Source organism: Ochotona curzoniae, unplaced genomic scaffold (genome assembly GCF_017591425.1).
Source record: "Ochotona curzoniae isolate NIBS_2020 unplaced genomic scaffold, NIBS_Ocur_1.0 contig_2404, whole genome shotgun sequence".
Lineage (NCBI taxonomy): Eukaryota > Metazoa > Chordata > Mammalia > Lagomorpha > Ochotonidae > Ochotona > Ochotona curzoniae.
The window spans coordinates 6,279,110-6,297,209 of NW_024465451.1; the positions used below are offsets into that span (position 1 = coordinate 6,279,110).

Here is an 18,100-nt window from a genome sequence, read left to right on the forward strand (position 1 = left end):
TCCCTGCTTGTGGCCTGGGAAAGCAGCAGAGGATGCCCCAAAGCCTTGGGACTCTGTACCCATGTGGGAGACCTGGAAGAGTCTCCTGGCTCCTGGCTTCGGATAGGCATAGCATCGGCCGTTGCGCTCACTTGGGGAGTGAATCATCAGACGGAAGATCTCCCTCTCTGTCTCTCCAGCTCTCTGTATATCTGACTTTCCAATAAATAAATAAATCTTTAAAAAAAAAAGAATTATTTTTTATTACAAAGTCAGATATAGAAAGAGGAGGAGAAACAGAGAGGAAGAACTTCCATCCAATGATTCATTCCCGAAGTGACCGAAACGGCCAGAGCTGAGCTGATCAGAAGCCAGGAGCCAGGAGCTTTCTTTAGGTCTCCCATACAGGTGCAGGATCCAAAGGCTTTGGGCTGCCCTAGACTGCTTTCCCAGGCCACCAGCAGGGAGCTGGATGGGAAGTGGGGCTGCCAGGATTAGAACTGGCGCCCATATGGGTTCTGGCACATTCAAGGCGAGGACTTTAGCCGCTAGGCCACGGCGCCAGGCCCTAAGCCTGCCTTTCAAATCAATCTTTAAGAAAAACAAAATCCATGGAGGCTATGCAACTGGGCAGGCAGTCCTAGGGCCAAGAGAAACCACCAAAGGCTACTAAGGGGTGGGAAGGGTGACCCTGGTGGGAAGGGTGACCCCGTCAGATAGTCACGTCCGTTAGACCAGTCTATCTGGGAAACTGATGGGCAGGACTTGGTTATAAGCTAGCAGACAAATCAAGGAGTGATTGTTGGGGCAGGCGTTTGGTGCAGCAGTGAGGACCCCACTCGGGACCCCTTGCCTCCTATATGCGAGTGCCCGGATCCAAGTCCTGACTGCTCCTGATTCCAGCTTCCGACTACGTAGTGAACACGTGGTAAGTGATGGCTCAGGTCCCTAGGTCCCTGCCAGCCCTATGGGACACTTGGAGTGAGTTCCCAGTTCCTGGCTTGGGCCCAGCCTCGCCTCAACCATTGTGAGCGTTTGGGCAGTGAATCAGCAGATAGGAGCTGGCGTTGTCTCTGGGCCTCTCTGCCGTGTCAAGTAAGTAAATACGAAGTGATTGCCAAGAGCCACAGAGGCCATGACTTGGGAGATAGAGGCAAGGGTGTGACACAGATGCACCTGCTCATGCAAGAAACTGCGTGTGCCAGAAACTGCACAAACAAGTGCACCATTACACCACATCACGTCCACAGAGAAGGATCTGGCCCCGAGTCCTGGAAAATCAAGCAGAGCGGGAACCGGGGTCTGAAGTAGGCAGAGCTAACAAGGCAGCGGCTACAGCCTGCACAGAGGCAACAGCCAGTGCAGAGGTCCTGGAATAAGGCCAGTGAGGGCTAGAACCAAGGAGTGAGGCCCTGAAGGCAGCCACTCTCCTGCAGGCCTTTGTCTGTGGCCAAGACACTGGGGAGCTCCCGCTGGGGCTCACCCCGGGACTGACATAATCAGAACGTAGAATGGGTCATGGGGTAACGTGGGGATACCAGGCAGGGGCGCCAGGCCTGGTGGGGAGAGCTGGGCACTTGGCCCATTGAGCAGTGGAAACCCAGGGGCGGACAGAGGAGGTGGGAAAATGGGCTGGACGCAGGCAGAGGAGGAGGAATGACTCCAGCACAGATCCTGAAGCAAGGGCTCCCCCGCCCTGATCCCTTACCCCCCCACCAGCACGGCAGGGCTCTTCCGGGAAGTCTCTCCCCGCTCCCAGCCGCTGCAGCCCCGACTCCCCAGCCTATTTCCTGCTTGCCCCGCAGGAATGTCCGCCCAGTTCAGGGCCCGACTTGAATAGAGCATGAGGACCGTTGCAAGGGGAGGCAGGGGCTCTTGCGCTTGGCCAGAGCAGGGTCAGGCGGCGACAATGCGCTTCCTCGTCCCCCGCACTGCCGCTCTGGATGCCTACGGCCGCCCCCGGCCGCCACTCCAACACACCCTTTCTCTACCGGGACTCACCAGCCACAGGGGTTTCTGTTCCTCCACCCGCCCGGGCCAGGGCCCAGGGTCCCCAGGAGCGAGCGTCTGGCTCCTCCTGGCGGTCACAGCATCACATCGGCAAGCTGGGCGAGGCCGGAGCCTTCCCGGCCACAGTCTAGGGGCTGGGTTCCCGGGGCCGGGCAGGACCTGGGGAGTTTGCTGGGCTTGGCTGGCCGCTCACTGCCTCACCTGCAGCTGTATGATTAATCCCCCTCACCAATCCCCTCGCCTCTACCAACTTGAGTGTGCTCACCTGCAAAGGGGGGCTTGTGACGTGGGCAATGCATATCTTGAGCTAATACAGAATAGAAGAATTGTGCTCATTGCAGGTGGGTGGTGACATTCCAGCCAGCCATCCTGGTCAGAACATGGTGAAACTTTTCAGCCGGAAGTTGGCAGTGTGTTCCATCTAGATGTGGAAGGAGATACACTGGGGAACTTTTAAAAAGTTCGTGGAAAATGGAATTAAAATATCAAGTTCACTTTTAGAGCAAAAAAAATAAGTCAGAGAAACCCATGCATTCAAGGGGTCTTTGAAAAGCTGATAGAAAATGAACATTATGAAAACACTGTGCATGAATTTCAAAAATGTTTTTGGAACAAAAAGACTTTTGATTCCATTTTCCACCCATTTTTTAAAGTATCCTCATATATGGAAGCTTCAAAAAATATTTTATTGAGAGACAGAGAGAACACTCCCAATCGCTGAGTCACTCTCCAAGTGACCACAGCAGCGTGGGAAGCGGGCAGGCCTGCAGCCAGGAGCTGTGAACTAACCAGCTGCCTAACAGTGAGCAGGGAGCTGGATGGGAAGTGGATTACTGGGACATGAACTGGCACCCGCATAGGAGAGTGGTACTGCATGCAGTTTAGCATGTTCAGCTACTGTACTGCCTCTATCCTCTCCCTATCCCCCCACCTTTTCTTTTAAATTGAGCAGCAAAGACACAGAAATATTCCAAGAGTGAACTCCCACCTGCTGTTTCACTCCCCAGATACCCATAGTGGCTGGGGGTCTGAAGCCAGGAACCAGGAACTCCATCCAGGTCTGCCTCTTGGGTGGCAGGAACTGAATTACTTGGGCCATCACCACTGCCTTCCAAGGTGAGAACTAGCAGGAAGCTGGAGCCAGGAACCAGAGCTAGGAAACCAACGGAGTTACTCCAAGGTAGGACCACAAGGCCCAAATGGCTGCCTCTTACCTTTTCATAAACTTTGTATTCTACATGGAAGTTACTTTAAAGAAATTCCACTCATAGGGGCTGGCACTGTAGTACAGTGGATTAAACACCACCTGTAGCAATGGCATCCCACGTAGGTGCTGGTTCAAGTCCAGGCTGCTCCACTTTTGATCTGGTTACATGTTGATGTGCCTAGCAAAGCCACAGAAGATGGCCCAGACTTGGCTCCTGACTTCCACCTGGCCCAACCATGGAGCTGGTGTGGCCATATGGGGAGTGAACCAGCGTTTAGAATAGCTCCCTCTTTCTCCGTCTCGCCCCCTCTCTCTCTGTAACTTTTTCAAGTAAATAGATGAATCTTAAAAAATCCACTTCCACGTGGATTTGCCTCTTGACACAGACTTAGCTATATACATTCATCAAAGCTAATTTTGTTAACTATATATTTTTTTAAGGTTTATTTTATTTTTATTACAAAGTCAGATATACAGAGAGTTGGAGAGACAGAGAGGAAGATCTTCCATCCGATGATTCACTCCCCAAGTGAGCGCAATGGCCGGTGCTGCGCCGATCCAAAGCCAGGATCCAGGAACTTCTTCCAGGTCTCCCATACGGATGCAGCGTCCCAAGGCTTTGGGCCATCCTGGACTGCCTTCCCGGGCCACAGGCAGGGAGCTGGATGGGAAGCGGGGCCGCCGGGATTAGAACCGGCGCCCATATGGAATCCCGGGGTGTGCAAGGCAAGGACCCCAACCACTGCACCACGCCGCCAGGCCCAAAATAAATAAATCTTAAAAACAAAAAGTGACCCGGAGCAGTAGCCTAGTGGCTAAAGTTCTTGCTTTGCATTTTCTGGAATCCCATGTGAGCACCGGTTCATATCCTGGCTGCTCTACTTCCAATTTCCAGCTCCCTGCTTGTGCTCTGGGAAAGCAGTTGAGGATGACCCAAAGCCTTGGGGCCCTGAACCCAAATGGGAGATCTGGAAGAAGCTTCTGGCTCCTAATTTTGGATGGGCTCAGCTCCAGCCCTGTGGCCACTTGGGAGTGAACCAGTAGATGGAAGATCTTTCTATCTCTCCTTCTCTGTGTAGATCCACCTTTCCAATAAAAATAAATAACAAAAGAAAAACAAATTAAAAAACAAAAAAACAAGGCAACCTAGGCAGTTGACCACAATTGAGAGATATACCATAGTGTGTTAACCCATTCATTAATTTTTTTAAAGACTTATTTATTTTTAATTGAAAAGGCAGATATACAGAGAGGAGAGACAGACAGGAAGATCTTCCATCCAACGGTTCACTCCCCAAGCGGCCGCAATAGCTGGAGATGAGCTAATCTGAAGCCAGGAGCCTCCTCCAGGTCTCCCATGTGAGTTCAGGGTCCCAAAGTCTTGGGCCATCCTCGACTGCATTCCCAGGCCACAAGCAGAGAGTTGGATGGGAATCGGCACTCATATGGGATTAGAACCACGCCCATATGGGATCCCAGTGGATTCAAGGCGAGGACCTTAACTGCTACACTATCGTGCCAGGCCCTAACCCGTTCATTTATTGATGACCATTTTAATGGTTTCCATCTTCTGGTTAATGCTGCTATGAAAGTGGATCTGCAAGTCCCTGTTGGAGTCCCATTTTTCAGTTATTTGGACACACACACTAAAATGGAATTCCTGGATTATATATATAACGATATATATATATGCATTTGAGAAATTGGCCTATTAAAAATTTTTTAAAGAAATTGGCATATTGTTTCTTATAGTTCTATTATTTTTTAGAAAGGTTTATTTATTTATTTATTGGAAGACAGTTTTACGAGAGAGAGAACTTCCATCCACTGGTTCAGACCCCAAATGGCCATTGCAGCTGCAGCTGTGCTAGTCTGAAGGCAAGATCCTGGCGCTTCGCTGAGCCTTTCCATGCGGGCACAGGGGCCCAAGAATGCAGGCCATCTCCCACTTCTTAGAAAGAAGGAAGCTAGATTGGAAGCAGAGCAGTCAGCCCTTAAGCCAGAGTCCATATGGAATGCCAGCACTACAGACCGAAGCTTAACCTACTACATCATGACACTGGCCCTGAAGCTGTATCATTCTACATTGTAATATTCAAGGCTTCCAATTAGTCCATGTCCTTGGAGTGTTTTGTTTGTTTGTTTGTTTGTTTTGTTTTGCGTGGGGAGGAAATGTGATAAGAGAATTTTTTTTTTCATTGTGAAGGTCACTCAAATCAGTGTGTGTGGTTTTTATTTGTATTTCCATAGTGATTCATGTTAGCTCTTTTCATATATTTAGGGTCATTTGTATATCTTCTTTGTAGAAATAGCTATTCAAATTATTTGCCCCAGGGGCTGGCCGGGCACCTGTGGGCAGCTGGGGCTGCAGGCTAGCTGAAGTCTCCCAAGATGGAGACCTTGCTTTTCCCCCATACAATGTGGCTGAGATCGTGGTTCATATTCGCAACAAGTTCTTAGCGGGAGCCGATGGTAAAAACCTCTCCAAGAATGATCTCTAGCCCAATCCAAAGCCGGAAGTCTTACACGTGACTTACATGAGAGCCTTACAAATAGTGTATGGAATTCGACTGGAGCATTTTTACATGATGCCCGTGAACACGGAAGTCATGTATCCACACATCATGGAAGGCTTCTTACCAGTGAGCAATCTGTTCATTCAGCTAGATTCATTTCTGCCCATCTGCCGGTGAGTGACTTTGAGATTGCTGATATTCTATATCCAAAAGCAAAAGGGACAAGACTGTTTTTAAGTGGCATCATCAACTTTATTCACTTCAGAGAAGTGTGCTGTGAGACCTATATGGAGTTTCTTTGGCAATATAAATCCTCTGTGGACAAAATGCATCGGTTAAACACCACACACCAGGAGGCCTTACGGAAACTGGAGAGACTGGACTCGGTGCCGGTTGAGCAGCAGGAGGAGTTTAAGCAGCTCACAGACGACACCCAGGAGCTGCAGCAATGCTCAGTCAGGACTTCCATCAGAAATCGGGAATTCCCAAAAGAAGTCAGATATTTCAGAGAAAACCAAACGTTTGAATGAGCTAAAGTTGTCAGTAGTTTCTTTGAAAGAAACGCAAGACAGTTTGAAAACAAAGATTGTGTGTTCTCCAGAGAACTAAAGAATTATAAAGAAAAAATGAAAGAGACCGTCCAGAGACTTAAAACTTCCAGGCAAGAAGTGATGGAGAAATATGAAATCTACAGAGACTCAGTGGACCACCTGCCCTCCTGCCAGTTGGAGGTGCAATTGTATCAAAAGAAAATACAGGACCTAGCAGATAATAGGGAAAAATTAACTAGCATCTTAAAGGAGAGCCTGAATCTGGAGGACCAAATTGAGAGTGGTGAGTCCGAACTGAAGAAACTGAAGACTGAAGAAAATTCGTTCAAACGACAGATGATTGTGAAAAAGGAAAAACTTGCTACAGCACAATTCAAAATAAACGAGAAATGTGAAGATGTTAAGCAATTCAAGCGCTCTGTAATTGAGGACTGCAATAAGATTCAAGAAAAAAGAGGTGCTGTTTGTGAGCGAGTAACTATGATTATAAGAAATCCAAAAAATTAAATCTGCAATTCAGCAACTAAAGGAGGCCACGGAAAGGGAGACACGGAAGTTTCTGAAATATTTCTGAACTTGAAAAGTGCTATGGAGAAATACAACGAAGGCATTGAAAAGGCCACAGAGGAGTGCTATGATAGAATAGATGAGAAAGCAGCTGAACTGAAGAGCAGGATGTTCAGAATGACACCTGACTGACAGCCTTGCTCGGCGTCTCACAAACAACTCGCCGTTGTTTCAGTTTTTGCTTGGGAAGGGAAGAGGAGGTTGATGCTAGTAGAACTATGGGAAGTAACAATGCTGGCTCAATCAGTTTTTATATACTCAAAGTGTTATTTCTTTAGGTGTTTAATGTAAATGTTTATCAATTTATAATTAACACAGCTTGTCTGTACTCTACTGCCTTGTTGTTACAGGGTAAAACTAAAGCAGGTGCCTTTGACGTGTGTATAGGTGTATTTTTCTGTTATTTTTATGTCTGTTGTTGCTTTGCTGGCATACAGAGTTGTGGCATTGTTGAACCCTGACTATGATATAAACCATGGTGATTGGGCTCTCATTTGATTCTCCCTCAAGCAACTCTGGGTAGTGTTTATCTGTTTCTTTTGTATTTCTGCTTTATAGACTTTGAAGATCTTGAGAAATTAAAAAAAAAATTATTTGCCCATATTTTAGCTGGGTCTTTTATTTTGCTGTTGCTGAATTTTAGGAGTTCTTTATATAGGCAAACCATGTATCCTTGCCAGATAAATGACTCACCAGTACTTCTGCCACCTGCAGGGTTCCTTTCCGTGCTATTGAAAAATTCCTTTCCTGCACGAAACCTTTCATTTGTTCTTTTCATTTATTTTCAAATATTTATTTATTTATTTATTCAAAAGATAATTACAGAGAGAGCAAGAGGGAGAGAGGTTTTCTATCCTCTAGCTCACTCCCCAAGTGACAACAGCAGCAAAGGCTGAGCTGGACAGAAGCCCAAACTTCTTAATTTTGATACAGTCCAATTTACTTATGTTTTCCTTTTCTTTATCTATGCTTTGGGTGTCACATCCAGAACCCAGCTATATCTAATATTATGAAACTTTTCCCCTGTGTTTTTTAGAAAGATTTATTTATTTTAATTGAAAAGGTAGATTTACAGAGAGGATGAAAGACAGAGAGGAAGATCTTCCATCCGTTGATTCACTCTCCAAGTGGCCGCAATGGCCAGAACTGCATCAATCTGAAGTCAGGGACCCAGAGCCTCTTCTGGGTTTCCCTCGCGGGTGCAGGGTCATCCTTGACTGCTTTCCCAGGTCACAAGCAGGGGAGCTGGATGGGAAGTGGGGCTGCCGGGATTAGAACTGGCACCCATATGGGATTCTGGTGCATTCAAGGTGAGGACTTTTAGCTGCTAGGTCACCGTGCTGGGTCATTATTTTTGATGATGTTCATATTGTTGATTAGGATGGGAAAACTTGAGTACGAGGGGAAAGTGGCTGAGACCATTGTTTCTAGATTTTCTTTTTTTTTTTTTTAAGATTTATTTATTTTTATTGCAAAGTCAGATATACAGAGAGGAGAAACAGAGAAGAAGATCTTCCATCCGATGATTCACTCTGCAAATGACCGCAACAGCCAGTACTACACTGATCCAAAGCCAGGAGTCAGGAACCTTCTCCAGGTCTCTCACACGGGTGCAGAATCCCAAGGCTTTGGGCCATCTTTGACTGCTTTCCCAGGCCACAAGCAGGAATTGGATGGGAAGTGGAGCTATCGGGATTAGAACCGGTGCGCATATGGGATCTCAGCGTATCCAAGGCGAGGACTTTAGCTGCTAGGCCACCATGCTGGGCCCTGTTTCCACATTTTCTTTTCCTTCTTCTTATATCTGCCCAAGTTCTTGAGTCTTATCACATACATGAAAAATTCAGATGCAGGTCCTGGCTTCACCCCAGCCCAGCCCTGGCTATCTGCAGAGTGACCAGAGGATGGGAGATAGATCTCTCCCTCTCTCCCTCTCTCGCCTTCTCTTCCTGTCTCTCTCTTCTCTTCCTCTCTTTCTCTTTGTACCTGGTGGTGTGGAATCCTGGCTCTGGCACATAGCTGTGCAGCCTCATCCCACATCTGTTAAATGGAACATGCTTCGCAGGGCCATTACCAGGAACCACTAACTACAGTAGCAGACATGGGGGATTTGGAAAAAGAGTCCGAGTGTCCGTGGGAACACCAGCATTTTGAGTGGCATCTTTATGCTGCTGGTTCCTACGTAAGAATCTGCAGTCCGGGCTCCTTTCCTAAAGCTGACAACCTGCAAGCCTCAGCCTGGGCATCTCACCGGTCCCACCCGTTCAACAAGCCCAGAACTGAACTGGAAACTCCCTTCTGGAGAATGTCACCTAGAGTTACCACCAGTCCCCTGAGTCAGCCCATGTCAACTATAAAGTATCTTCGATGCTGTCCCCAGTACCCTCAGCGCCCTTGCCCTAGCCCAGGCTGCCACCGAGGGAAGCTGGCGAGGTTTTCTCCTCAAGTGTAGTCATGTATGATAGCCACAAGTATGCTCCAGGTTCCCCCTAGTCAAAGCCCTCCCAAACCTTCTCTTTGCTCTCAATGCAGCAAAAAGCAGAGCCTCCTCTTGTTGTAGTTCCCACCTCTGCGGACTTGCACTTCCTCTCCAAGTCTCAGGACCTTTGCATAGGCGGTTCTTTCTTTCTTGTTTAAGATTTTCTTCTTCTTGCAAAGTCAGATCTACAGCGAAAAGGAGAAACAGAAAGATCTTCCATCTGCTGATTCACTCCCCAAGTGGCCCCAACAGCTGGAGCTGAGTCGATTCAATCGGAAGCCAGGAGCTTCTTCCAGATCTCCAGGCAGGTTCAGGGACCCAAGGCTTTGGGCCATCCTCTACTGCTTTTTCAACCATAAGCAGGGAGCTGAAAAAAAAGTGGAGCAGCTAGGACACAAACTGCGGCCCACATGGGATCCTACACTTGAAGGCGGAGGATTAGCCACAGGCTGTTGTTTCTGCCTGAGACACTGGCCTCTGCCTGACTGCTGACAATGCAGGTCACTGTTCTTTGACCTTAGTGTTCTGCACGCACCCTAGCTCAACCTGTGTTATATTTTCACTCTATTACGTGTTCCTGCAGAACATTAATCACACTAGCAGCGATGTTTGTTTCAGTCTTCTGCTCTATGCAGACGGTCTGTGCCACTAGTAAGAGAAACATGAGCCGTGCCAAGGCAACCGGAACAGGTGGTAGAGGGGAGGGGCCGAACGGGCTCAGTGGGAGGCAGGCAGGGGCATGACCCTGGATGCAGGCGACCTGGAGGAGGGACGATGGGATTGGTTCTCAGGAGAAGCCAGGAAGCTTGCTCTTTGTCTTGGGGCCTGAAAAGCCACAAAAGTTTTAGGTGGCAGGGCGGGGAGGGCAAGGGGGCATCATTGCAAGTGAGCCAGAGCACGGTGTGGAGGCAGGTGGGTAAGACTGGAGGCAAACAGTAAAGAGACCAAGACAGTAAAATAAGTCTATGAGCAAACACAATATCTGGGAAGGGCTTGGGGGCACGGGAGGTAAGGGGAAAGGAAGAGAAGTTTCATTGTTACCTAAGCGATTTTCATTCCTATAGTAATTGCTCAAACTATCATCTTTAAAAATTATTATTTATTCTTACATGAAAGAAGGAGGACAGAGGTCTTCCAACTCTGTTGGTTCATTCCCCAAATGGCTGTAGTAGCCAAAGCTAAGCCAATCTGAAGCTGGGAGCCAGGAGCTTCTTCCCAGTTGCCTAAGTACATGCAGACGCACTTGGGCTTAGGACTGCCTCTGACTCTCTCTTTCCCAGGCCACAAGCAGAGCGCTAGATTGGGAAGTAGAGCAGCCGGGACACAAACCAGTACCATATAGGATGCTGGTGTTAGCAGATAGAGGATTAGTATGCTATGCCACCAAGTCCACTCTTCATAAAATCATTTTAAGGAGTAGATAAGGGACAGGTATTGGGTCATCACTTGGGACATCCATATCCAGTGTCAGAGTCATTTCTCATCTATCTTCCTGATGGTGTGTGTCCTGGGAGGCGCAGCAGGTGATGGCATGGGTCCTTGGGTCCCTGCCACTTCTGTGGCAGGCCTGGATGGAGTTCCTGGATCCTGACTTCAATGTTCCTGGCCCAGGTTGTTGCAAATGATGATCCAAGTCCTGCTACCCACACACAGGAAACCGGATGGAGTTCCAGCTGCCTGGTTTGGCCTGGTCCAACCCTGACTGTTGTGGACATTTGGGGGGTGCACCAGCAGACAAAATCTATTTTTTTTTTTTTGTCTCCCTGTTTCTGTCACCTTGGTTTTAAAAATAACAAAAACATTTTGGGAAAATAAAAGAGGAGCCAGAATTGTGCATTGCAGGTAAAGCCATTGCCTGCAACACCAGCATTCCATATGGGTTGTCAGTTTGTGTCCTGCCTGCCTTACTTCCCTTTTATATAAATTTACTTTTTATTTATTTTTATTTGAAAGGCAGAAAAGGGAAAACTCAGAGAGAGGTCTTCCTAATTTACACCAGAATGGCCAGAAGTTGGATGATTTGGGAGCCAGGAACTTCTTCCCAACCTTCTTGTGGGCGCAGAGACCCAGGGCCATGGGCATCCTCTGCTGTGTTCCCAGGCCATAAACAGAGCTGGATTGGAAGTGGAGTAGTTGAGACACAAATCAATGCCCATATGGGATGCCAATGCTTGCAAGCTGAGATTAACCTGTTATGCCACCACATCAGCCCCTCCCCTACTTTTTTTTTTTTTAGATTTATTTATTTTTATTGGAAAGTCAGATACACAGAGAGGAAGATCTTCCGTCCGATGATTCACAACCAAGTAACCGCAACGGCCGGTGCTGTGCTGAGCCAAAACCAGGAGCCAGGAACTTCTTCCAGGTCTCCCACTCAGGTGCAGGGTCCTAAGGAATTGGGCCATCCTCAGCTGCCTTCCTAGACCACAAGCAGGGAGCTGGATGGGAAGTAGAGCTGCCGGGATAAGAGCCGGCACCCATATGTGATCCTGGCATGTTCAAGGCAAGGACTTTAGCCACTAGGCCACTGCGCCAGGCCCACCTCCCCTACTTTTTTTGTTTTGCTTTTTTAAAAGATTTTATTTATTTATTGGAAAGTCAGATATACAGAGAGGAGGAGAGACAGAGAGGAAGATCTTCCGTCTGATGATTCACTCCCCAAGTGAGCGCAACGGCCGGTGCTATGCCGATCCGAAGCCAGGAGTCCAGATCCTCTTCCAGGTCTCCCACGCGGGTGCAGGGTCCCAAGGCTTTGGGCCATCCTGGACTGCTTTCCTAGGCCACAAGTAGGGAGCTGGATGGGAAGTGGAGCTTCTGGGATTAGAACTTGCGCCCATATGGGATACCGGGGCGTTCAAGGTGAGGACCTTAGCCGCTAGGCCATGCCGCCGGGCCCAACCTCCCCACTTTGACACAGCTCCCTGCTAAAGCCCTGGGAAAGCAGCAGAAGATGACCAAATGTTTGGGTCCCTGCCAACCACCTGGGAGACCCAGATGAAGCTCCTGGCTCCTGGCTTCAGCCTATCTCAGTCCTGGCCATTGTGGCCACTTGAACCTGCAAATGCAAGCCCGTTTTCTCTTTATCTGTCTCTCTCTCACTCTCTGTAACTCTGACTTTCAAATAAATTAACTTTTTTGAAAACATACAATAAACTATAAAAAAAATCAATACCTTATATTTCAAAAAGTGCACAAAATGAAAATTTACAATCATCTAAGCAGGACGTGGTCCTCACATATATATATAAAACTGTAAAATATAATAGTGTCATACTTATATTGAAAGAAGAAACTGGGGCTGGTGTTGTGTGTGGTGCTTTGTGTTAAGCCGCCGTTGCCATTCCACCTGAGAGAGCTGTTTTGAATCCCCATCCCACCTGAGAGCTGTTTGGAATCCCGGCTGCTCCAGTTTTGATCCAGCTCTCTGTTGATGCTCCTGGGAAAGCAGCGGAAGGAAGTTCTCCATTCCTGTAGGAGACCCAGAGTTCCAGGTTCCTGGCTTCTGCCTGGCCCCAGGGGAAGATGTCACCTGGGGAGTGAACGAGCAGGTGGAAGATCTCTCTCTCTCTCTCTCTCTCTGCCTCTCTGTAACTCTGCCTTTCAAATAGATAAATAAATAAATTTTAGAAAAAGGGGGAGGAGGAAGAGGACAACCATCGTTCCCTCTCAACCCCACCCTGCCCAGCCTCCTCGTCCTTCCTGCTGTACCACCAGCTCTTAGTTCCCCATTTGAATGACTGATTACTGTAAAAATCTCTCAAACTCCATTTTTTAACATCGCCACCCCAAATAGAACAAGCATTTGCTGCAGCAGTTGACCACACCGAGGACATCTGTGTCACATTATCACTGTGGTTTCAGGTCCCATCTCTGCTCCTGATTCCAGCTTCCTGGAGACTGCAAAGAATGGCTCAGGTACTTGGCCTCTGCTGCCTTCATGGGAGATCCCAATTAAGTTCTGAGCCTTTCGCTTTGGCCTAGCCCAACCAGTGAATGGAAAATATCTCTTGGCCTATTTGTCTTTCAAATAAAAACTAGCAAATAAATAAAGAAAATAAAGAAAAAATGGCCATCAAATTTAACTGTCTGCCGTGCTGGTTGCAGAGTCCCTGGCTTTTTGCAGTATCCTGGCCCTGGGCTCTGCTGACCTAGCACACAGCAGCTCGGGGCCACCAGGAACTGCCAGATAAAGTGTGTGGGAGGAGGGACAGGTCAGGCAGCTCCAGCCCCGGGCACAGAAGGCTAAGGGCAGTGTCCTGGTGACAGGCACTGGTAATTGAATCTGGACTCCCAGCCCTTAATTCCAAGAGAAACTGTGTCCTAACCCCTACTTATTTTCAGTTGTTTAAGAGAAACTGTGTTTTTTTTTGTTTTGTTTGTTTGTTTGTTTGTTTGTGCCTGTTGTCTATGCATTTTGACTGTCAGGAACAGGGAAAAGGAAGCAGCCTCCTGGTCTCTGGGCAGAGGGCACAGGGTTTGGGCAGGAGCCTGGTGTCCCAGTTGCCCAGGGCAGGCCTGTGGGTGAGGAGCCACCCAGCCGCCACTTGTTTTGTAACAGCTGCTGGATCCAGTGGGAGGAGAAATTATAGAAGCTTGGGTGGAGTGGGGAGGAAAAAGTCAGTTGGCAGGGCAAGGCCCCTGGGGCAGACTGGTCCCAGACCACAGGGACAAGAGGATAGTGGCTAGAGCTCCAGGCCTCTTCCAGGGAGACAGTAGGGCTCCTAGCACCGAGGCAAGCTGCCTGGTGTGGATAGTGGGGGCACTATTAAGCCCCGTGTCTTTGCACCCTCCTCTTTGGCCACGCCCCTGGCCACGCCCCCTCCTGGGGCAGAGGCTGCAGGAGAGATCCCTGTGAGTGAGGGAGTGAGAATGCCAAGGGTTTGTCTCATGTCTCAGAACACGAGGAGCCTGCCAGAGTGGATGGCGTGACTGAGAGTGAGAAGCGGAAACCAAGAGATAAAACAACGATAAACAGGGACAGTCTCAAACAAACCGACACGAAAGAGATGTGATCTGAGGTGGAAGGGCCACCTCAAGAGCGGTGTATGTGCAGGGCCAGCTGACCTCTCTTTGTCCCTTCCCAGTCCCCTGCTGTCTGGCTGTCTCCCCTCCATAGGAGTGGCTATCCTGGAGTTTCTCAACCTCAGTACCCTGGACCTCGTGGGCGGGGCTAATCCTTGGATGTGGGAGTGTGTCCTGCACACCTGCGCACTGTAGGATGTTTAGTAACATCTTTGGCCTCTCCCGCCAGGTGCCTGTAGTGCACTCCCCTTCTCTGCTATTGGGATCCCCTGGTGTCCCTAGACATCCTCAGGGCCTCCCTGGGACAGGATTGCCTCTGACTGAGCAGCTTACCTGCATGCTCCCCAACTCCCACCCCCAAAGCGGATCTGTGACTTAAGGAAGAGATGACTGTTGGGTGTCTGGCTAATCCTCTCATCAGCCCCTTGTGCAAGGTCCCTGCCCCCGGAGAGCTCCGCTCTCTCTAACTGGGAATCCAGACTCTGGGAGAGCTGTTCTGAGGAGCTGCTGGAATTTCTGCTTTTGTTCCCTGCAGACGTATTCCTGCAGTATTCTAGGGGGTGCACGGTGAGTGTGCAAGCTTGCTTCCAGGAGGGAGAGGGAGAGCTGAGCCTCCAGCCATGCCTGGACATGCTTTTTGCTGCAAGATTGTGTTTATTCTGCAACAGAAGTAAAGAATGCCCTCCCACTTCATTATTTTTCAGAATGGAATTATCTGTCCCGCGAAACTTTGTGTCAGGTGGGCAGATGGGAAACTCAATCACAGTTCTATCTGGGGCATCTCTACCCACCGGTAATTATTGACAAATGATTTGGCGGGAGGGACTTGATTTGTGGCAATTGCCAATTTCCACGGTGAAAATATTTCCACTATGGCCCATGTCAAGCTATGGGAACAACACCTTTGGAAGGGGGGCTAGGAAGGGTGAGTACTAGCACAACCTTTTGGGGGTCCCCTGCCACCCAGGTGTGAAGGACCACAAGGGCAAAAGTGACTGTAAAATAATTAGGAAGTGATGCATTTTGAATGTTGCTACTTTTGAATGTGTTTAAATTAGAAGTTCATAGTTGAGTGTTGGGTTTTTTGTTTGTTTATTTGTTTTGTTTTATTTTTTTTAATGATACCCTCACCCAGCTGAAGCACAGTGTGTAATTCCCCGGGTGCAGGAAGGGGAGAGAAAGGAAGGGTACAGTACAGCACATTGGGTGTGGAGGGCAGGGCTTCTCTGCTCTTTCATGGACTCTGTTCCAGGGGATCTGCTTGGCTGGCCCCAGAGGTCTTTGTGTTACCTAAGGCCCACTCCCATCTCCACCCAGCAAAGAGCAGCTCAGCCAAGGTCCCAGGAGGGGTGGGCGGGGGTGGTGCCCAGCTGCTTCTCTTCCAGGAAAGCCAAAGTGACAGAAAAGACACCCTGGCCGCCCCCCCCCCCCCCGCTCACATCCTTAGGCTTGCTTCTCTGATGGACCCATTTCTGCCCTACGAGCTGGGAGCTGTGTGCCCGCCTAGGAGCAACCCAGCCCCATGTCTCCAGGAGGCCAGCCTAGGTAAACAAAATCCCTGGCTGGGAGTTTCTTGTGGTGCCTGGCAACCCCAAAGCCTTTGGCAATCTCTGTTCCCACTCCCAGGCAGGAAGGAGAAAACATGCCCACAGCACGGAGACCACAAGGCAAATAGCAATCAGTGGAGGCTCTGAACTAAATGGAGGAAGAGTTTAGGCTAGAAACGGAGAGATTCTGGCAAGATTTCAAACAAGATATCCTGGGGGTGGGGGCAGCACGATGGCTCAATGGCTAAATCCTCACTTTGCAAGTACCAGGATCACATATGACACTGCTTTGTGTCCTGGCAGCTCCACTTCCCAACCAGCTCCCTATTTGCGGCCTGGGAAAGCAGTGGAGAATGACCCAGAGCCTTGGGTCCCTGCACCTGCGTGGGGGACCTGGAAGAAGGTCCTGGCTCCTAGCTCCTGACTTCAGATTGACTCAGCTCTAACCATTGCAGCCACTTGAGGAGCAGACCAGTGGATAGAAGATCTTTCTGTCTCTCCTTCTCTCTGTAAATCTTACTGCCTTTGCAGTAAAATAAACCAATCTGAAAGAAAGGAAGGAAGGAAGGAAGGAAGGAAGGAAGGAAGGAAGGAAGGAAGGAAGGAAGGAAGGAAGGAAGGAAGGAAGGAAGGAAGGAAGGAAGAAAGAAAGAAAGAAAGAAAGAAAGAAAGAAAGAAAGAAAGAAAGAAAGAAAGAAAGAAAGAAAGAAAACAAATGAACGAATGAACAAATGAACTTCCTTTCCTGGCTTACCTGGAAGGAGTGTAACTCAGGGACTATGAGTGAGGTGAGTGCCAGGCTGTGGGCATGTGCTACCATGCACTTGTGACTGCTCTGATGGCTCTCTACTCTTCAGAATAAAGTATCTTCACACACACATGCATATACACATATGCACATGCAAACATACATGTGTATACATGCACACGCTATATTTGCACACTGGTATATATGTGCACACACATAAACAGGTGCACGTGTAAACATGATATACATATATATGTGAAATCTGCATGCCACTCATGCATGTGTATGCATACATACATATGTGCACACAAACAGTTTTATTAATTAATTGGTTTCCATTATACTGTTTTGTAAGCATAGGGTTCCCTTCATTCCCCCCATTTCCCCAATTCCTCTCTTTCCTCGCTCTTCCTTCTCTCTCCTCCATTTTCCCCTGTATTCTACAATAACATAGCCCTACAGCTGTAATCACAGTTCCAGTATCACTTTGACAGGCAGGATGACAGAGAGAAAGACAGGGAGAGGGAGAGAGAGAGTTATCTTAGGAATGTTGGTTCAGTCTCTAAATGCCCACAATAGCCACGGCCAGGCCAGGCTGAAGCCAGGAGTCAGGAACTCCACCCAGATCTCCCTCATGTGTGGTAGGAACCCAGGCACTTGAGACATCATCTACTGCCTCTTGGGCACACTGCCAGGGAGCCAGATCTGAAGCACAGCAGCCAGAACTGCCAGAGGATACCCTGATAGGGGAAGCAGGCATCCCAAGTGCTGGCACTGCAACACCTGCTCTCCTAAAGTTGTGTCCATATCTGAACCTTGGAAAGTAGAAGTCCCAGTTCATAGATGACAATACTGAGGTTCAGAGAGGATAAATTTCTTGCTTGAAAGCACATAGCTAAGGAAGTCATAAAGGCTGAAATGAGAGCCCAGATCTGACACCAAAGCCTAAGACTTCCTGTTGTGTCTCCACCTAAGCCATCCACCTGAACAGTCTTGCACCTGTATAGCAGGTGGCACAACCACAGCCTGCACCAGCACCCCCATGAACACCTTAGCAGAGGGCAATGTCCAGTCCAGAGTGTATAAGGCCCACAAAGGCATCTGGTCTAGCTAAGGCAACTACAGGTAGTACTCAAAATTCAATACATCCACAACAGGCTAATTTTGGAGTTGATCATTTTATATGGCCTACAAATGAGTGATAGTATAAATTTCCAAATGACCCTTGCCATTAAAAAGATTCCTCACCCTGAATTAACTGAGGAGCCGGCAAGCTAGCTATTGGAGCTTTGGCTAGCTATTGCTGACCAGACCCTAAGGTTATGTATATATCTATATCTATATCTATATCTATATCTATATCTATATCTATATTTATCTAATTTATTTATTTTTACCAGAAAGACATACAGAGAGAAAAAGATACAGAAAAAAAGATCTTCCATCTGTTGGTTTAACCCCCCCCACCCCAAGT

At 48.3% G+C, this 18,100-nt stretch overlaps 1 pseudogene; it reads left to right on the forward strand.

The window, feature by feature from the left end:
- The first annotated feature begins 5,249 nt into the window (after window positions 1-5,249).
- On the forward strand, window positions 5,250-7,383 carry LOC121152159 (annotated as a pseudogene).
- The last annotated feature ends 10,717 nt before the right edge of the window (window positions 7,384-18,100 follow it).